Below are 22,564 nucleotides of genomic sequence, written 5' to 3'. Positions count from 1 at the left end.
TTGCTGTGCACGGGTTTTCTCTAGTTGCAGCGAGCGGGGGCTACTCTTTGTTGCAGTGCACAGGCTTCTCATTGCAGTGGCTTCTCGTTGTGAAGCACCAGCTCTAGACGCGCGGGCTTCAGTAGTTGTGGCTCGTGGGCTCTAGAGCGCAGGCTCAGTAGCTGTGGCGCACAGGCTTGGTTGCTCCGCGGCATGTGGGATCTTCCTGGACCAGGGCTCGAACCCCTGTCCCCTACATTGGCAGACAGATTCTTAACCACAGCGCCTCCAGGGAAGCCATATTTTTAAAATTTCTTGATTTATTTATGTATATGCTGCAGCATTCTATGTTCTATCTGTAGCAGGTCTAAGACAAATTTTTCAAGTTTTCTTTCTTCTAGATTTACGCTATTTACCTAAAGCAGTGTTTCACAAAAATATCCGTGGAGTACTAGTCCTGCAAGATATTCTGAGAAAAAGGAATTTCCAAAAGTCAACTACATTTGGGAAATTATATACATGATATTCAAATCACATTAGCATTTTTTTAAAATACTCTGATAAATCCTACAGTAATAAAACCTGTTTCTCCTTGTTTAATTCAGCATTTCTCAGACTTATTTGAACTTGAACAATGAAAAAAAAGTTTTTCAGAAAAGCATTGAACGGGCTTTCCTGGTGGTTAAGAATCCTCCTGCCAATGCAGGGGACACGGGTTCGAGCCCTGGTCTGGGAAGATCCCACATGCTGCAGAGCAACTAAGCCCATGTACCACAACTCCTGAGCCTGCGCTCTAGAGCCCACGAGCCACAACTACTGAAGCGCATGCACCTAGAGCCCATGCTCTGCAACAAGAGAATCCACTGCAATGAGAAGCCTGCACACCGCAACAAAGAGTAGCCCCCACTCACCGCAACTAGAGAAAGCCCGCATGCAGCAACGAAGACAAAACAGAGTTAAAATTTAAAATAAATAAATAAATAAATTTTAAAAAGAAAAAAAGAAAAGCATTGAACATCCTGTAGAACTAGTGTTCTGCAGAAAATGCTTTGAGAAATGCTGATCCAGAGGAATCTTTTAAAAAAGAAAAAATAAATAAACTTCCTGAAGGGGAAAGGATTCTCAAAAGATGAAGAGTGGTGCTAAGGAGAGTGGAGGGAGGGTCCTTATCAGTATGCAGCTGAGTGAAGCTGAGAGAAAACACTTTTCTGCTCATGAGAACTGGGGTTAATTCAGTCTACTCAGACGTTGTAAGTCCAGAAGATTCCATTCAGGCTGAAGCAACCTGAACAACCTTGACAGAGTGAGGATAACAATAACAACTACTCTTACTGCCACTTTTAATGTTATTGCTGCTCCAATTCATAAGCTGCTTAGGATGGGATAGGCAACGTACAAATATTATCTCAAACCACATAAAACTCCTGCATGACAGGTTTTATCCTCTCAATCTTAAAGAGGAGGAAACTGAGGCAGAGAGCGGGTGACACGACTCTAACAGAAACAGGATTTGGCCTTAGACTTTTCTTCCTGTCTCATACCAACTAGTCTGAAAAGCTTCTTCACTGAAGCAACCTCTCCCTTGGTTTTCCTAGCCACTGATGACACTCCCTGGGGCCTTCCCTCACAGAAATCATTCTAGAATAAAACAGGTTAAACAACTGATGACTTTGGCCCACTTTCCCATATGTCTGGTTTCCACCAGGAACCAAATATGTGCACATTCTAAATCTGACAAGACCCGTGATCACCTAGGCATGGCATGGTATTTTGAAATTACTTCCTAAGGTCCTTTAAGAATCGAACAAGAAAATTAATCTTAACACTCAAAGGCAAACTTAAACACCAACCAAGGCCAAGCAGGTAACGTAAATGAGGGGAGCTGGTCAGGAATAAGACAATATGGGTGACAGAAACTGTGATGATCTAGAGAGAAATATTCTCCCTCCAAAGGGCTTAACCACTTCTTAGCTTTGGCAGAAAGCATTGCTGTCAAGCAGAAATGTGAGCCCCGTACTGCTTGATCTTATCTTTCAAACAAAGCCAGAAACAGTTTTTACATGAAATCTCCCTATTTTTAAAATGTTGACAACTAACTAATTTCCTAAAAACACTAGCAGGGCCAAAAACAACATGAATTTGCAGGCTGATTGGTCATGACCTCATAAAGCAACTTCTACTGAAAAACTCTGTGATCTCCCCTCCACCCCACCCCCTCCTCCAGTATACCTGGGTCCAAATTGCTTTTGACACACGCAAAAAAATCAAAAGTTAAGACTTGCCAGTACAGAAGTCATATTTAAAACCTCAGAGTCTGAAGTTGAGTATATAAAAGGAGACACCCCCCTGCAATTATTCTGAAAGATGGCAGCAGGGTTAAAATAAGTACGTGTGCCACTTGAAGGCAATAGAGTCATTTTGTGCCTTTCCTATGGTCCATTATATGCCAGAGTGACTCTAAAGTATGAGGAAGCCATTAGCACTGCTCCAGTGACCAAATATTTTTTCTTCCTCCTCTCCAAACTGATTTGTCAGATTACTTTTGGAGACCAGGTTCAGGTCTAGTTAGGGCATGGGGTGGGGTAGTCCTCCATGATATTCTGTTGTCACTGGGGGTGCTCATTAGAGAGATGGCTAACGCTACCTGACACTTGAATTATTCAAAGCTAAGGCTTGAGGTGTGGCCTATGGTCTTTTAAAGTCAACATTATCACTAAATCCCCAGAGAAGAGCCAAGCAGAGGAAGATGGAAAGAGGTTGGCTCCACGGGGAAGGATTCCCCCTCTGCCTCATTCTCTACCTGCTGCTTCAAGGTAAGATGGGACAAGAGTAAGAGAACAGCATCCACATAACTTCTGGGAAACAGAGAAACCAGGCTAATTTTTATTTCTAGACAGTCAATGACTGGGTGTTCATTTTGGTAAAAATGGAAACTCATGACACTGACAGCTTTGTAGCTCTTTCTAGGGTCCTAAACAGTTAGTTGACGCCTCTCTTAATCTATTTCTCCACTCCCCATACATCTATGGGCCTCTTCCCTTTCCCCATGTCATTCTCTTTCCAGACATATAATCTACCCCACGGTTTCTGGGTATCGACTGACATTGAGAAGAAGAAAATTCTTTCTCAGTTCCCTTAAGCAAATGAAAAGAAAGATGCCAAGAGGAAGGAGGTAGAAGAGAAGATCTGTTGTGAAAGAGGGAAACTTTTTCAGCACAATTTTCCCAGTCTAGAGTAATTTCTTGTTCATTATTGAGAATAAGCAATGAGGGATAGGACAACATCAGAGACAGATAAGAACAGACTCGACCAGAAGATGTTACCACATACATTCTCTGTTTCTGCCCCACAAAGTGTGACAAGAAAAGGTTTGGGTATAAGATGGGTATCAAGGAACTCTTTTTAAGATAGTCTCAGTGGTGATGAGTCCTGAGTTTTAGAAGAGAACAATTACAGCACAAGGCAAGGACACAATATATACCATTAAACTGAAAACTGAGTTCCTTCTTTAAGGAGTTCCTTCCTTAAGGTCCCACAGATTGCTCACTACCTACCTGATTATTTCTCTCATCATTAATTCATGACCACCTATGCCCTGTTCATATAGTGAGGAGGAGAACTGTGATTGCAAAATCTGTCACTGACATTCACCCAAATGGCTCAAGGACAAAGGTTTGTGGTGAGATTGTTAAGAACACAACAGGACACTGAAAAGTGGTGGTCAGGACTGAATTTGCATACACATTTAGACAAGTTTTGTGTAGACAGAGAGACAATGGAATTGAGGATGGAGCGCTGACTCGGCTCACCTCATCAACTTCCACCATTTGCCTACCAGCCCAGCCCAAGCTCCCTGGTCCAGGAAGGAGGAGTCCAGACATTTCTCCCATGACCCCTGTTGTCTCTCTGTGCAGAAACACTTCCCAGACCCCAGTGCTGGCACTCCTTTCACAGTCTCTGCTCTCTACAGGAAGAGGAGACAATTTCACCATCACTTGCTCAGGATTCGACCAGCATGGGGTGGATCCCGCTGCCTTCCAAGCAGTGTTGGACAGAAAGGCCTTCCGTCCAGTCACCAACTTCAGCATCCCCACTCATGTCCACATCTCCTTCACCCTGTCTGCCATCCTGGAAGTAGTAAGTCCTGACCCAACTCTGTAATGGTCTAGTGGTGAGCAGTGGGTTCCCTGACTGGATTTTGGAAAATTAAAAGCTCATTCTATGGGGTAGGGAGGAATGACAGGGAATGCTACAATGACATCACTGCAGGCAAAAGCTCTCCCTTTTTGGGAATACGCCACAAGAAACATGATCCCAATGGACTCTCATACTGGTGCTTTCACTTGCATTTCTCATGTACCCTGGATTATATGACCTACCATTTTTAGTGGCTTATGAAAATTTTTGTAATTGCCACACAGAACAGCCTTGGAAATGAGTAAAAGGTGGGTGGTGGCACTGGACCTGACTTCATAAAATTAATGATCCTGGATGAAAATTGTTTTTCCAGGATACACATCTTTAACTGATGACATCATTCCTGTGGCTAAATGTGGTGAGATAGACTCCGTTTCCCCTTTGTTATGACACCTCTCTTTTTCCACTCCAAGGTCCAACTTCACAGATTAAAATGGATAAAGCTGAGAATACCCACAAATTAGACAAATTCATACAGAACCAGCCAATCATGAAAACATAAAACTTCCTGATTATTCTGCCACTTTAAGGAGGGCAGAGATGGGGCTCAGGGAGCAAGTGGCATAAACCAAGGTCATGGAAACCAATATTTAAGTGGCTCCAACACAGGGAACCCAAAGCCAAGCTCAAGGTCTCCCTTGAGACCACTGAGGGGGAAGTGGAAGCAAGTAACACTTAGTGACATCGTAACAGCTGTCACCAGAGAGAGGGTGGGAGAGTAAAGAAATGAGTAAAAAAAGGAATGCAAAGTGCAAGCGACAGAGGAAGACTAAGACCAGTTTTCACCCCCTGTTTGTCCCACACCACGGTTTCCTCTAGATCTGGTACAATCCATTCCTTAGGTGGAACCCAGTGGAACGTGGGGGCATCAGGAAGCTGAGCGTGGCAACTGAGAACCTGTGGCTTGCAGATATCTTTATCGAGGAGTTGTGAGTATCGGGGCTGAAAAAAGCCAGAAGGAGACCATATCTCCAGGGAAGAGCATGAGTAACCAACAGGGGCCACACAAAGACTCACCTTAGAAAGGAGCAGTGCCTGAAACCCCCAAAACATGGCAATAGGTGGAAGGGGGAGGTCAGATGAGTGGGGCTGGAGCACAGGAATGGGTGACCTGAGAGAGGAAGAAGGCCAAGTCTGATGGGGAACCCACAGCACTCACCTCCCTGTCCTTCTCACACACAGTCTGGATATGGATCAGACCCCTCCAGGTCTCATGGCTTATGTCGACGGTGATGATCACATCAAATACAGTAAACCAACGCAGGTGACCAGCATCTGCAACCTGGACATCTACTTCCCCTTTGATGAACAGAACTGCACCCTCACCTCCAGCTCTTTCATCTACACAGGTGAGTGAGGCTCACATGTTGAGAGCTAGAGAAAGGGTTTGGGAAGAAGAGGATAGGAAGCTGGGAACAGTGAGGGAATCTCACCGAAAGGGGTGTGAAAGCTAAGTGGTAAGGAATCCAACAGTCTGGGCAAAGGGGTTGGGAGCGCTGGGGGAAGCTGAGTTGCCTGGATCTCCTTTGTAGTGCAGAACATGGTGTTGGGCATGGAGGAGGACGTGCAGGAGATTTTGAAAACATCACAGAACATCGTTTGGAGCAAGGGGGAATGGGTACTTCAGGCTATCCACCAAAGAATGATGAAGATGCCTGTGGGCACCAATGAGTATGACCAAATCATCTATGTGAGCTCAGGGGCCCTGGATGAGATCTTCTCCTTAGATACATAGCTTATGTCCTCCACCAGGATGTAAGCTCTCCCACGAGAAAATAAGCTCCCGAGGGACAGAAATTGTTATCACTTTTTTCACTGATAAATCTCCAGTACCTAAAACAGTACCTGGCACTCAGTAAATATTGATTGAATGGATCCTCCCCGAGGAAGAGACAAAGCTCCCATGGCAGTGATTTATAGTGAGCATGACCCTCCGCCCCCTGCCAGGGCTATCAGAACTTTTTGGAGGGCAGGAATTTTTATATTTATTTTTTAAAAGAGGTGGTGGAAAAGTTATGCAACACTGTCTTAGGGATATTATGATTCCAAATCCTGGTGACTCCCAAATGTCTGCTCTGTCTTGTTTTCCCTCCCCCTGGTTTTAAATGTCCACCAGCAAAGTCACTAGAGATTAGACCTTGATGAGGAAAGCAAGCAGAAATACAATGCACGCAATACCTGAGAATCTGGTCCCTCAATTCTGCTAAGAGCACATTGGTAGTAATAAAAATTTAGGTGGAGAAAGTTGAACTTTGGGCCAAGAAGGAATGAGATACATTTCAACGGTAAGCAGCATGGTAGAATCAAGCCATGGAAAGGCAGTGTAGTGATTCCGATGGCTTTGCTGGAGAGGCAGGAATGAGAAAGGGACTTGAGGTGATGTTTCCTTACTAGAAAGTAAGGAGCAAATCTCAACTCTTGCTTCTAACTGGCTTGGCAGCCTCCCAGGCTTCTCCTCAGTTGCCTCCCTCTCCCCTCCCTACCAGGTGGCCATCAGGCGCAGGCCCAGCCTCTACGTCATAAGCCTCCTGGTGCCCAGGAGTTTTCTGATAGCCATCGACGCCCTCAGCTTCTACCTGCCGGCAGAAAGTGAGAACCGCGCCCCATTCAAGATGACACTCCTGCTGGGCTACAACGTCTTCCTGCTCATGACGTTGAATGACTTACTCCCTGCCAGTGGCACCCCACCCCCCCATCAGTATGGTCCCTCCCACTTTCCGGGGAAGCAAAGGCAGCAGGGGACATGGTGGCAGGCAGGTAGCAGGAGAACCGCTGCCTCTCCACTTAAGGAGGGAATGGATTCTGAGGAAAGATTGGATTTTGGGGAAAAAAATTGTAGTGAGGAATCTGCCCAGATTTATTTATAGTTTGCTTTGCCTTCAGGTGTCTATTTTGCTCTGTGTCTGTCACTGATGGTGGTCCGCCTGATGGAGACCATCTCCATCACCTACCTGCTGCATCTGGCCACCACCCAGGCCTCGCTGGCTCCGTTCCCTGCTTCTACACTGCACCAGCCCAAGGAAACGTGCCCCGCTGCACCCCAGAAGGGAACACGGGCCTGGGCCTCAGCCCTGCCCACCTGCCTGGTGAGGGAAATCAGCACTGCCCACGCGTCCTTTCCCATCACCTCCCCTTCTCTGCTCCCGCCTCCTTCCTGCCCCCACAGCCCCCCAGCTGACCTTGGCAGCCCACAGCTGAGTCTCTGTCTCTCCCTAGGTGTGAAGGAGCCCGTGGAGTTGGTGGGGAAGGCGCCAGGTCCCAGGGAGGCAGAGCTAAATGGGTGCCCTGGGTCAGCGAGGGCCCAGCAGGAGGACGAGGCTCAGAAGCAGCACTCGGTCAGCCTGTGGATGCAGTTCAGCCACATGATGGACACCCTGCTCTTCAGCCTCTACCTGCTCTTCCTGGCCCCCTCCATCGTCACGGTCATCATCCTCTGGAACACCTAGGCAGATGCCCACCTGCAAGCTCCAGGCAAGAGCTTCTCTTGCCTCCAGGAACCAGCCGGGCTCTCATTCCTGTCCAAATCCCACCTTACAGCCCTGGCAACCACCTTGTTTTCAACCCAGCCCTTCTGTTCAGTTTCAGACCAGACCTGAATGGTCTCCTAAGCTCTCCTGAGTCAGGTCCTTGCTCCTGCACTCCATCAGCTCCCCTCAGCCCTCCCACGAATCCTGCCTGCCTGGTTCCTCAGGATTCAGGTTCTTGGAATACTTCCTTGATCAGATCTCCTCCAATAAACCCCTTTGCAGAAAGCACTGGCTCTTCTCTCCAGTATATTATAGTTTCAAAACCCTTGAGGTTGAGAGTCTTCTTGCAGAAACTTCTCATTACCAAAGTAAGAAGGATTTTCTTGTTTGTTGTTTGTTTGTTTTTTAAGTCTATTAGGCAACATGTGAAAGTGGGGAGAGGGGAGAGAAGAGGCCAAACTCTATTACAAGGAATTATAATGAAATAGGGATTAACCTCCTAAATCCAGTTATCCCGGATTTAAGCTTCAGAAATTAATAATGTGCCAGAACCAGGCATCTCTTGTTTAAAGAGTGAAGCCTTTTGTCACAGCCTGACATATGACTCATTCATCATTAAACACTTAGAGTGTTAACATAATCCCGAATTCTGCTAACTGTCTGTGTTGCAATTAGAGTTGATCCGTCCCTAATCATGCTAAGAAAAGAACACTGGGTCAAGGAGAGCACGTTTGAAAATGGCATCTGCTTTACTTGGGAGTAACACAAATGCCTCCATATGAACTGGAAAATCCCCCTTCCTGGCACTTGCCTTATCATTTTGAAAGTCTTTGTCTCTTGGCCCATTATTTCCAATAGCTTCTTGGGGGAAGTGGAGACCCCACTGTATCACTGTACACCAGAGCTGTGGCATGATTTGCTGGACACCAGGTTCAGAAAAGCACAGATTCGAGAGCAACTTAATTACAACTTGAACACAATCTTTCATTTTTAGCAACCATTTATTTTCCTTTCTTTAGTTTATTCTACTACTGTCTATCTGAAGCCTAAATTTCCCAAGTTATAACAGGCTAGGAGTAAAAAGAAAGTCATAGTATTGTTCACTAAAGTATATTTCCTTGGTTCCTCCTCTCCACTGCTCTTCCTCAAACTCCTTTGGCTTCCTCTGGTCACAAAGGGCAGCAAGGCTGCCAATGTCCACTAGAAGTGCTGCTGCTGGTGGTGTGGGCCTGAGGTCCCATCCCAATGTTCACGGCAGGAGCTTCTGCCCTCTCAGAGCCCAGGCCGCTGGAAGGCTGAACCCACAGTGCAGATGTTCCCACTGGATGCTGAGTCACCAGGACCAGCTGGAACTTGCTCTTTCCTTGCAGTCCCCTTCTGCTGGGACTCAGGCAGAAGTCCATGGGAATCTGGGCATACTGAGGCAGAAATACACTGCTATACTCTGAATGGCTCATTTCACTCAGGCTCCTGGTCTTCCAATTAAACTTGTGCCCCTTAATTCTCCTTTTTTTCTGCTTTTTTTTTTTTTTTTTTTTTTTAATTTCAGGAAGGTCTTTGGCTCTTCGGTTTCTAGAACCTTGTCAAACACTCCCTTCACCATCACCAGCCCTCCAGGCATGTCAAAGATCTAGCTAAGCTTAAATCAGGAGCCCTGACATTCACCTAAACAAATGAGCATGTCTGTTATTATTTTGGATATCTGTTATTATTTTGGCAGTTCCTCAACTCACAGCTTTCTACAAAGTGGGCCTTTAGAAAGGACACACTATAGGTATACTAATAACCAACACTTATTTATCTATTAATATGTGACAGGCACTTTTCTAAGCGCTTTATATGAATAAGCACACTTAATCCTTATGGTAACCCTGTGAAGCAGGAACTACAGAGCCACACCTACCTTGGAGCCAAATGTGGAATTTTTCAGATTTTAAAAAGGTAACAATCATGCATGTACTATATGTTACTAACACCCCAGGTCAGCTATGGAGTAGCACCCTCTAATCAAACACAATTAATATTTCTGCAGTGAAATCTATGAATATTCACACTCGGTAGCAAAAATGAAACTACAGACAGACTCACAACTGTTCATGTCAGGCTTTGCCACCAAATAATTTATGAAAAATAATTTGGTTTTCAAAGCGCTTTAGGTTATAAAACTGTGGTTTTGTATTATTATCCCCATTTTATATATTCAAATAAATGAAATAAATGAGAAAATGAAGCACAGAGAAGTGCAGTGATGGCCACTGAGCTGTCTCCCAAGTTTCCACAGCTAGTCAGGTGACAGAGCTTCAGTTTGAACCGAGGAAGCTGGCTCAAGACACGGGACTCAGCCTCTGCCACACGACCCTCCAGACTGAGGATGAAACCAGACAGGTTCTCCAGGAGTCCCGTGTTGGGACATCAATCCACTTCAAGTCTTTTTTTTTTTTTTTTAAATATTTATTTATTTATTTGGCTGCACCGGGTTGTGGCATGCGGGATCTTCATTGCGGCATGCAGGATCTTAGTTGAGGCATGCAGGATCTTTAGTTGCGGCATGTGGACTCTTCAGTTGCGGCATGTGGGATCTAGTTCTCTGACCACGGATTGAACCCGGGCCCCCTGCATTGGGAGCACGGAGTCGGCCACTGAACCACCAGGGAAGCCCCCACTTCAAGTCTTCATCGGCTAACACTATAGGAGAATTAAAACAGGAAGCGCAAGTCTCTGACCAGGGTCCCTAAGACAAACTTTCTTTTCAATTTCCTTTTACTCCCTCCCTCAGTTTTTTCTACTCCTCACCCCTCCTGCCCACCCTCATCATAAGTCATAACACCCAAGTCCACTACCTGTACTTTCTCCACTGCTTTCTGGAGTATATATTTCCCCAAATCTGATCTGGGCAATCCTTCTTTCCTTTGTATTCTCTATGGATTTAGCTTTTTGCTGCTGATATCTATTGCCAGATACTTTAGGATGTTCCACTCCTATGCCCTATCCTGAGACACTCACCTCACCTGGAGACTCATCCTTGACTTTGCTGAGTAGCTCACTTACCCAGATTTCAAGAGGTTCTAAAATTATGTGAGGTCCATTTGCATCATTTTGTTCGTTCTTTCCACCGATCATCACGGTACATATTTCTCTACTTATTTTCTTCACATTTTTTCCATTACATAGCTTTATGTTTTATTTGAATAGTAAATATGCACTTTATCTTTTTTGACATATGGATTAAGATACTAAATCTCCTTTCAGTAAAAGAAGGCATGATATAATTATAGTGATTTTATTTTTCCACAATCAAAATCTGAACATGTGATCTTAACACACACTGGATAATCATACAGAACCTTTGAAATCAGAGAGCTCCCAGAAAAGTAACAAATGTGGTAGCTGTCTTTCTATTCCATCTATAACAGAATCATACGATAAGCACACTTTGTGCTAATGACTTTCCTCTTGTTAGGTGGCAAAGCTTTGAAAGGGCTTTGCAAGGTAATTTATGACCTCTTTAGGAAAATCTGCTGACAGGCAACTGGTCCAGCCTGGGCCATCTTGCATTTGATGGCCTGTTTCTGCCAACAGCTCCTCACCGCCCACTCATCTGCACTGCTACCCTTTGGTTCTTGCATACATTTTTGTTCACTTTCTTTTTCTCTAAACCATTATAAGCAGTACTTCTCCACATTCTCTACATATTTTTTTGGTTCCATATTAACACAGCATTAAAGTGTATTATCTCATTATTGTCTTTGCCTCTCTCTCCTCTTCCTGAAGACCGATTCTAGGATATGAAGTCACGGAATTCATTTCAAGCCTATCCTTTTCCTCCTCTCCAGTTTATGATTCTCCCTTTGATAAACTCTCTTATTTAATCATCGATTGGCACTGGCCCTTCTATATAGCAGGGAAAAAACTAGCATAGTAGAGAGACTTTGGGATCTGGCAGCCCTAATTTGATTCCATTACTTGTACAAGTGGCTTAACCTTACAAGTTTAAATGTCTTCATTTATGAAATGGAGCCAATAACACAGATTAAATTGTTTTTTATTTATTTATTTATTTATTTACTTTTGGCTGCGTTGGGTCTTCGTTGCTGCACGCAGGCTTTCTCTAGTTGCGGCAAGTGGGGGCTACTCTTTGTTGCGGTGCGCAGCCTTCTCATTGCAGTGGCTTCTCTTGTTTCGGAGCACGGACTCTGGGCATGCGGGCTTCAGTAGTTGTGTCACAAGGGCTCAGTATTTGTGGCTCGCAGGCTCTAGAGTGCAGGCTCAATAGTTGTGGCGGACAGGCTTAGTTGCTCCGCGGCATGTGAAATCTTCCCGGACCAGGGCTCGAACCCGTGTCCCCTGCATTAGCAGGTGGGTTCTTAACCACTGCACCAACAGGGAAGTCCCAGATTAAATTATTTTTAAAACATGGATTTAAAAAACCATTTATAGGCTTACAGAAACTAGAAAGGCCAATGTGATACTATAGAGAGCATCTTTTCATCATGCAGACTGACACCTAGAGTGCAAAATCGACATCTATGTGGGAGGCACTAGACATAAAGAATTATAGACTTTCTAGCACAACCCCCTCATTTTTTAGATGAGAAGAATGAAGTGGAGAAAAGTGAAGTGATAAGTATGGGGTTGTCACACTTCAAGAGAATTCAAGCCCGTTAAAGTGGCAGCCACAGCTGAGTGGTTGTCTTGGTCTCTTTTCCCAGGTGCCTCTGAGGAGTCCCAGGACCCTCCCTCTTTCTGTTCCAGGCACCATAGCCAACCTGACTTCAGCTAGTTACTCACCCTGCAGTTTGGATGTTTTGGCTGCCTCCATGCTCCTGGATCCTTAGCCCTGGCCAATGCCCTCTGTATGTGATTGCCACCCATCAGGGCTGCAAAAGAACGACCTTCACTTACCCTCCCTCCTCTACCAGCTAATTCTGCCCTTGCCAGGTTACAGCTATATTCCCAAATCTGATCCCTCAGGATACCAGACGAATGGGGCCACCAGAGGGCCATGTAGTGTGATCCCCTTTGGAATATAAGCTAAGGTGAAAGGTGCTGGTATCTGACTTGCAAAACTACAGCTCCTGTCCCTACTGTTTACCTTTGGAGCCAAACGTTGTCTAGGCCAAAGGATTTCATTTGTGGAAACCTAGGGGCCTAATAATCTAGTCCACAAGACTCCCCAGCTATAGAGTAATGAAAAGAGCAAGGAAAGAACAATGGAACTAGACTGGCCTGGGTTTGAATCTAGATTCTACCAATATCCACCTGGATGGGCACTGAGCAAGATTTAGATTTTTTTCACCTCTCTATACCTCAGTTTTCTAATCTGTAAAATTGGGAGTAATAGTGCTGACCTCTCAAAGCAGTTGTGAGGATATGAACACTGTACGTAAAGTACATAACACAGTATAGAGCACATGGCACAAACTCAGTAAATGGTAGCAAAGCAATCTACAGGTTCAATGCAATCCCTATCAAATTACCAATGACATTTTTCACAGAACTAGAACAAGAATTTTACAATTTGGAGGGAAACACAAAAGACCCTGAATAGCCAAAGCAATCTTGAGGAAGAAAAACGGAGCTGGAGGAATCAGGCTCCCTGACTTCAGACTATACTACAAAGCTACAGTAATCAAAACAGTATGGTAATGGCACAAAAAAAATTTAGATCAATGGAACAGGATAGAAAGCCCAGAGATAAACCCATGCACATAAGGTCACCTTATCTTTGACAAAGGAGGCAAGAATATATAACGGAGAAAAGACAGCCTCTTCAATAAGTGGTGCTGGGAAAACTGGACAGCTACATGTAAAAGAATGAAGTTAGAATACTCCCTAACACCATACACAAAAATAAACTCAAAATGGATTAAAGACCTAAATGTAAGGCCAGACACTATAAAACTCTTAGAGGAAAACATAGGAAGAACACACTTTGACATAAATCACAGCAAGATCTTTTTTGACCCACCTCCTAGAGTAAAGGAAATAAAAACAAAAATAAACAAATGGGACCCAATGAAACTTAAAAGCTTTTGCAAAGCAAAGGAAACTACAAACAAGATGAAAAGACAACCCTCAGAACGGGAGAAAATATTTGCAAATGAATCAACGGAAAAAGGATTAATATCCAAAATATATAAACAGCTCATGCAGCTCAATATTAAAAAAAAAAAAAAAACAACCCAATCCAAAAATGGACAAAAGACCTAAATAGACATTTCTCCAAAGAAGACATACAGATGGCCAAGAGCACATGAAAAGCTGCTCAACATCACTAATTATTAGAGAAATGCAAATCAAAACTACAATGAGGTATCACCTCACACCAGGTGGAATGGGTATCATCAGAAAATCTACAAACAACAAATGCTGGAGAGGGTGTGGAGAAAAGGGAACCCTCTTGCACTGTTGGTGGGAATGTAAATTGATACAGCCACTATGGAGAACAGTATGGTGGTTCCTTAAAAAACTAAAAATAGAACTACCATATGACCCAGCAATCCCACTGCTGCCCATATGCCCTGAGAAAACCATAATTCAAAAAGAGACATGTACCCCAATGTTCATTGCAGCACTATTTACAATAGCCAGGACATGGAAGCAACCTAAATGTCCATCAACAGATAAATGGATAAAGAAGGTGTGTCACATATATACAGTGGAATATTAGCCATAAAAAGGAACAAAATTGAGTTTTTTGTAGTGAGATGGATGGACCCAGAGTCTGTCATACAGAGTGAAGAAGTAAGTCAGAAAGAGTAAAACAAATACCGTATGCTAACACATATATACGGAATCTAAAAAAGCAGTACTGATGAACCCAGTGGCAGGGCAGGAATAAAGACGCAGACGTAGAGAACAGATTTGAGGTCACGGGGGGTGGGGGGGAAGGGGAAGCTGGGATGAAGTGAGAGAGTAGCATTGACATATATACACTACCAAATGTAAAATGGATAGCTAGTGGGAAGCAGCTACACAGCACAGGGAGATCAGCTCGGTGCTTTGTGACCACCTAGAGGGGTGGGATAGGGAGGGTGGGAGGGAGGCTCAAGAGGGAGGGTATACGGGGATATATGTATACATATAGCTGATTCACTTTGTTATACAGCAGAAACTAACACAACATTGTAAAGCAATTATACTCCAATAAATATGTGAAAAAAAATAATGAATAAAAGCAATAAAGAAAAATAAATGGTAGCTCCAGTTAGGCCATTCTGAGCATGGTCTTCACTGGAAACTTAGAGGGGACAGTCAGAAATAAAAGGCTGGGCCCTGGCTCCAGCTCTCTGGAGGCTGCTGCGCCTCTGCCAAACCCCAGCTCCACCAAACTGCACCCAAGGTGGAGGCCCACACCTCAGCCACACCAGAGGAACAGCAGGTAACTTCTCTGATATGGCCTCAGGACTCCCATGAGGATCCCAATCACCTTTCTTACATCTGCAATGGTGACTTCATCTCTCTCCCCATCCATGGTAAACTGACAGGCCAGATATTTAACTAAAATTTATTGAGCATCTTTTCATGCCTGCTGGGCATCTGTATATCTTCTCTGGAACAATGTCTATTCAGGTCTTCTGTCCATTTTTAATTGGGTTGTCTGGTTTTTTTGATATTGAGTTGTATGTGTTGTTTATATATTTTGGATATTAAACCCTTATCGCTAATCATCAGAGAAATGCAGATCAAAACCACAATGAAATATCACCTCCCACTGTCAGAAGGGCTATCATCAAAAAGTCTACAAATAACAGATGTTGGTGAGGATATAGAGAAAAGGGAATACTAGTACACCGTTGGTGGGAATGTAAATTGGTGCAGCCACTATGGAAAACAGTATGGAGATTCCTCAAAAAATTAAGAATAGAACTACCGTATGATCCAGAAATTCTACTCCTGGGTATATATCAGAAGAAAATGAAAACATTAATTTGAAATGATTCATGAACCCATGTTCACTGCAGCATTACTTACAATAGCCAAGACATGGAAGCAACCTAAGTGTCTATCAGCAGAGGAATGGATAAAGAAGACGGGAGATAGATATAAAGATGTAGATATAGAGGTATGACGGAATACGACTATAATACTATATATAATATATATGTAATGGAGTACTACTCAGCCACAAAAAAGAATGAAATTCTGCCATTTGCAACAACATGGATGGACCTAGAGGGTATTATATTTAGTGAAATAAGTCAGACAAAGACAAATATTGTATGTTATCATTTACATATGAAATCTAAAAAAACAAACAAATGAATGTAACAAAACAGAAACAGACTCACAGATATAGAGAACAAACTAGTGGTTACCAGTGGGGAGAGGGAAGTGGGGAGGGGTAAGATAGGGATAGGGGATTAAAAGGTATAAACTATTATGTATAAAATAAATAAGCTACAAGGATGTATTGTACAGCACAGGAAATATAGCCAATATTTTATAGTGTTTTAAATGGAGTATAATCTATCAAAATATTTAATTACTATGTTGTACACCTGAAACTAATATTGTAAATCAACTACATTTCAATTGAAAAGCATTTATTGACTACTTACTGCTGTATGCCACACACTGGGGGACCAAAAAAAAAAAAATGTTTCCATCTCTCCCTGAAATTACAGAGCAGGAGGAGAGACACACATGTAAAGAGATGTTTCCAGTGTAAGGGTCACAACAGCATTCAGCAGCACATACGCAAGTGTGCATGTGTGTGTGTGTGTTTGTATAAGAGACAGAAAGAGAGGAGAGAGAGAGAGATTGAGGAAGGCTTCACAGAAGACTAGATGCTTGAGTTGAGCTGAATCTTTAAGAATTTATTAGTGGGACAAGAGATCAATGGTAGAATGTGTATTTTAGGTCGAGGGAATGTGGAGAAATAAAATCACATACTGGATGTTGAGGTGCTACTTAGTATGTAGTGTTTCTCCCTGTGTAGTCCAAGATCCACGTGCATTAGAATCAGCTGTGGATCTAGTTTAAAATGTAAATTCCTGAGCACTGTTGCCTGCAATTCTGATTTGGGGCTAAGATTCAGATTTAGGGCCAGAGTGGTGAAGGTAAGGCACATTAGGTAATTCTGATACATACTAAAGATAAGAATAACTCTTTTATAACGTAAAATCAAAAGTGGGACTTCCCTGGTGGTCCAGTGTTTAAGACTCCGTGCTCCCCATGCAGGGAGCCCAGATTGGATCCCTGGTCAGGGAACTAGATCCCGCATGCTGCAACTAAAAAAGATCCTGCATGCTGCAACTAAAAAAGATCCCCCATGCCGCAACTAAAGATCCCAAATGCTGCAACTAAGACCCGGCGCAACCAGATAAATAAATAAATATTAAAAAATAAAATAAAATCCAAAGCAAAATGATGGAGAGATAGGTGGGACTTAAGTCAGACAGTACTTTACATCATGCTAAGGAGTGAGATTTCATCCTATAAGCCAGTGGTTCTCTAAGTGTGGTCCCAGGATGAGTAGCTGCAGCAGCACCTGCAAAACTTGTTGAAAATACAAATTCTCAGATTCAGCAATCTTAACGTAACTGCTAGAGAAAACGGGAGCCAGTGAAAGATATCAAGTATAAGAAGGACATGGTCAGCTCTGCATTTCAAATTACACAGCCTACACAGTGGAGGATAAGTTAGAAAAAGCCAGACTAGGAGTGAGACCATTAAGGAGGTGACCGGATGTGAACCCCGGGGGCTTCGATGGTACTATACAGTCTTGAGAGATTCTTTACTGTCTAGTGTCTGCATAGGGCTTAAGAATCAGGATGAAGGTGACGCCTGCCCTCATCTTGGAGGAGAGCAGGCTCTCAAGGCTATTCACACAGACCCTGCTGACTGGCCTGGGTGCTGGAGCCTCTGAGCCTCAGACACTGTTTCTCACCTGGGCTCCTAAATCCAGTGTCTGTGCCTCTGGTCTTAATATCCAAAGCCATAGGGAATCTAGTGCCCAACCTGCCTATTCCTGATTCCCCAGAGTACAGCCATGGAGACACCAGACACCAATACTAAGAAGCCCGAAAAGGATGTGCAAGTGTCGGCTCACAGTACATGCTGGGAGTTCCATGAAGATAGGCCAGAAATTGCCCAGCCAGTCAGGACAAGGAATGAGAGGAGAGGACACAGTGACCATCCTATAATCATTTGGGATTTTTTTTTTAAGTGTTGGGAATTCCCTTGCAGTCCAGTGGTTAGGACTCGGTACTTTCACTGCCAGAGCCCAGGTTTGATCCCTAGTCAGGGAACAAAAAAAAAAGAAAAAGAAAAAGAAAAGTTAAATCTCTAGGAATCCAAGTTGCCAGTGCTCAGGCTGTGGGATATTTTACCCCCAAATGGACCTTTGGCAATGTCTGCAGACGTTATTAAGGTTATGACTGGGGTGGGGAGTCGAACTGGCATCTAGTGGGCCAGAGATGCTGCTAAATATCTTACAGTGCACAGGACAGTCCTCCAGACAAAGGATTATCCAGCACCCAGTGCCAACAGTCCTGAGGTTGAGAAACTCTGCTCTAGGCAATCCCAGGTTCACAGGAGTCCTAACTGGCCCCATATTTGACTAAGGAGGCAGCTAAAGCCCAAATTCAGAGCTGCTGTTTTTTAGGTGCCATGACTGAGTGCCCAAGAATCCTAAAGATATATGAACCCAAGACGGAGGCTCCAAAGATGCCCAGAGAAAGCTGAGAGTGGAGGAAGTCCCTGACCCTTCCATGATGACCCCTGAATCAGCTAAGAGTTGCTGAACCATCTCCTAGTTCTGAGTCACCATGAAAGCCCACAGCTTGGTTTAGGAGAGACATGCATCTGGAGCTAAAATGGGAGTCTTAGAGACTCCCCAGGATATTCCAGAGAATGCTGAGGACAACTATTCCTAATGGGCTCAGAAAATGATAATCCAGCTACTGCAGCTCTGTCTAAATATAGCTAACGTCCCCTATCTGAGAGCCTAGTGGAGAAGAGAAGGAGGAGGCAGGCATACCCAGGAGGGATGTCCAAACCACATTTGTAACAGGGAACTCTGCCCTGGCATTAACTCTAAGTGAGAGCTAGCCTAAGCTAGTATGCCTCCTAAACAAGCATTCCAGATGCTTACTAATTTGTCTGAGATGCAGGACTGGCCAATGTGAAAAGTACCCTGTACACATAAAGAATTCTGAAGGTAGAAAGAGACCCAATGTTCATGCTGAAAAAATATGTGATTCTTGTATGGCTTGTTAAAAAGCCATAAGCATTGGAAAACCTGCAACCCTGGTTATTTTAACTACTATCATTTTTATTGTTTTACTTGAAAATGGTCCCTAATTCATCATTTTAGGTATTTTTATATAAGATGATCAATAGGGGGGACCTTCAAGATGGCGGAGGAGTAAGACATGGAAATCACCTTCCTCCCCACAGATACATCAGAAACACATCTACATGTGGAACAACTCCTACAGAACACCTACTGAATGCTGGCAGAAGACCTCAGACTTCCCAGAAGGCAAGAAACTCCCCACATACCTGGGTAGGGCAAAAGAAAAAAGAAAAAACAGAGACAAAAGAATAGGGACGGCACCTGTACCTCTAGGAGGGAGCTGTGAAGAAGGAAAGGTTTCCACACACTAGGAAGTCCCTTCACTGGCGGACGGCGGGTGGGGGTGGGGGAAGCTTCAGAGCCACGGAGGAGAGCACAGCAACAGGGGTGCAGACAGCAAAGCAGAGAGGTTCCCGCACAGAGGATCAGTGCCAACCGGCACTCACCAGCCTGAGAGGCTTGTCTGCTCACCCACCGGGGCGGGTGGGGCCTGGGAGCTGAGGCTCGGGCTTCGGAGGTGAGATCCCAGGGAGAGGACTGGGGTTGGCTGTGTGAACAGAGCTTGAGGGGGCTAGTGCGCCACGGCTAGCCAGGAGGGAGTCTGGGGAAAAGCCTGGACCTGCCTAAGAGGCAAGAGACCATTGTTTCAGGTTATGCGAGGAGAGGGGATTCCTTCCCCACGTGCCCACAGAAGGCAGAGCACCACCTAAGCACGCTCCAGAGACAGGCGCGAGCCGTGGCCACCAGCTTGCACCCCAGAGAGAGGCAAGAAACGCTAAGTCTGCTGCCGCTGCCACCAAGAAGTCTGTGTGCAAGCACTGGTCACTACCCACACCCCTGGCCCACCACTGCCAGGGTCCCAAGATCCAGGGACAACTTCCCTGGGAGAACACATGGTGCACCGCTGGCTGTTGCAACTTCATGCCAGCCTCTGCCACTGCAGGCTCACCCCGCATTCCAATTATGACTACTGTACCCCTCCCTCTCCCCGGCCTGAGAGAGCAAGAGAGACCTACTCATCCGCTGCTTTAACCCCCTCCTGTCTGGGCAGGAAACGGACGCCTGAGAGCGACCTACATGCAGAGGCAGGGCCAAAACCAAAGCTGAACGCCAGGAGTTGTGCAAACAAAGAAGAGAAAGGGAAATTTTTCCCAGCAGCCTCAGGAGCAACGGATTAAATCCCCACAATCAACATGATGAACCCTGCATCTGTGGAACACCTGAATAGACAATGAATGTTCCCAAAATGGAGGGAGTGGACTTTGGGAGCAACTGTAGACTTAGGGTTTGCTGTCTGTGACTGATTTGTTTCTGATTTGTATGTTTATCTTAGTTTAGCTTTTAGTGCTTATTATCATTGGTGGATTTGTTTATTGGTTTGGTTGCTCTCTTTTTTTAAAATTTTATTATTTTTACATTTTATTATTATTATTCTTTTAATCTGACTTGATTTGATTTTTTTCTTCCCTTTCTTCTGAGCTGCGTGGCTGACAGGGTCTTGGTGCTCCGGCCTGGTGTCAAGCCTGAGCCTCCAAGGTGGGAGAGCCGAGTCCAGGATATTGGACCACCAGAGACCTCCCGGCCCCACATAATATCAATCGGCGAGAGCTCTCCCAGAGATCTCCGTCTCAACACTAAGACCCAGCTCCACCCAACAGCCAACAAGCTCCAGTGCTGGACACCCTATGCCAAACAACTAGCAAGACAGGAACACAACCCCACCCATTAGCAGAGAGGCTGCCTAAAATCATACTAAGTTCACAGACACCCAAAACACACCACAAGACGTGGCCCTGCCCACCAGAAAGACAAGATCCAGTCCCAACCACCAGAACACAGGCACCAGTCTCCTCCACCAGAAAGCCTACACAAGCCACTGAACCAACCTCACCCACTGGGGGCAGACACCAAAAACAACGGGAACTACGAACCTGCAGCCTGCAAAAAGGAGACCCCAAACACAGTAGTTAAACAAAATGAGAAGACAAAGAAATATGCAGCAGATGAAGGAGCAAGGTAAAAACCCACCAGACCAAGCATATGAAGAGGAAATAGGCAGTCTAACTGAAAAAGTATTCAGAATAATGATAGTAAAGATTATCCAAAATCTTAGAAATAGAATGGAGAAAATACAAGAAATGTTTAACAAGGGCCTAGAAGAACTAAAGAGCAAACAAACAATGATGAACAACACAATAAATGAAATTAAAAATTCTCTAGAAGGAATCAAAAGCAGAATAACTGAGGCAGAAAAACGGATAAGAGACCTGGAAGATAAAATAGTAGAAATAACTACTGCAGAGCAAAATAAAGAAAAAAATGAAAAGAATTGAGGACAGTCTCAGAGACCTCTGGGACAACATTAAATGCACCAACATTCGAATTACAGGGGTCACAGAAGAAGAAAAGAAAAAGAAAGGGACTGAGAAAATATTTGAAAAGATTATAGTTGAAAACTTCCCTAATATAGGAAAGGAAATAGTCAATCAAGTCCAGGAAACACAGAGAGTCCCATACAGGATAAATCCAAGGAGAAACATGCCAAGACACATATTAATCAAACTATCAAAAATTAAATACAAAGCAATAATATTAAAAGCAGCAAGGGAAAAGCAACAAATAACATACAAGGGAATCCCCACAAGGTTAACAGATGATCTTTCAGCAGAAACTCTGCAAGCCAGAAGGGAATGTCAGGACATATTTAAAGTGATGAAAGGGAAAAATCTACAACCAAGATTACTCTACCGAACAAGGATCTCATTCAGATTCGACAGAGAAATTAAAACCTTTACAGACAAGCAGAAGTTAAAAGGATTCAGCACCACCAAACCAGCTTTACAACAAATGCTAAAGGAACTTCTCTAGGCAGGAAACACAAAAGAAGGAAAGACCTACAAAAACAAACCTAAAATAATTTTAAAAATGGTAATAGGAATATACATATCAATAATTACCTTAAATGTAAATGGATTATATACTCCAACCAAAAGACACAGACTGGCTGAATGGATACAAAAACAAGACCCATATATATGCTGTCTACAAGAGACCCACTTCAGACCTAGGGACACATACAGACTGAAAGTGAGGGGATGGAAAAAGATATTCCACGCAAATGGAAATCAAAAGAAAGCTGGAGTAGCAATTCTCTTATCAGACAAAATATGGAATCTAAAAAAAAAAAATGGTCATGAAGAACCTAGGGGCAGGACGGGAATAAAGACGCAGACCTACTAGAGAATGGACTTGAGGACACAGGGAGGGGGAAGGGTAAGCTGGGACAAAGTGAGAGAGTGGCATGGACATATATACACTACCAAATGTAAAACCAATAGCTAGTGGGAAGCAGCCGCATAGCACAGGGAGATCAGCTCGGTGCTTTGTGACCACCTAGAGGGGTGGTATAGGGAGGGTGGGAGGGAGGGAGATGCAAGAGGGAAGAGATATGGGGATATATGTATATGTATAGCTGATTCACTTTGTTATAAAGCAGAAACTAACACACACAAAAAAATAAATAAATAAAATTAAAAAGTGAAGTATAATAATAACATTCTTATTATTAAAAACATTTTCCTAAAAAAATTGACTTTAAAATAAAGACTATTACAAGAGA

At 43.9% G+C, this 22,564-nt stretch overlaps 1 protein-coding gene and 1 pseudogene across 1 annotated transcript in view; one reads left to right on the top strand and one right to left on the bottom strand.

Moving 5' to 3' along the window:
• The window catches only part of ABCC5 (ATP binding cassette subfamily C member 5), a 194,906-nt gene that overhangs the window by 95,362 nt on the left and 76,980 nt on the right, over positions 1 to 22,564 (bottom strand). The window lies entirely within an intron of this gene.
• Positions 2,726 to 7,622, top strand: LOC115857506 (5-hydroxytryptamine receptor 3C-like; annotated as a pseudogene).

Source organism: Globicephala melas, chromosome 4, assembly GCF_963455315.2.
Source record: "Globicephala melas chromosome 4, mGloMel1.2, whole genome shotgun sequence".
Lineage (NCBI taxonomy): Eukaryota > Metazoa > Chordata > Mammalia > Artiodactyla > Delphinidae > Globicephala > Globicephala melas.
The sequence above is the reverse complement of the archived record's forward strand: the minus strand, read 5'-3'. Positions and strand labels throughout refer to the sequence as shown.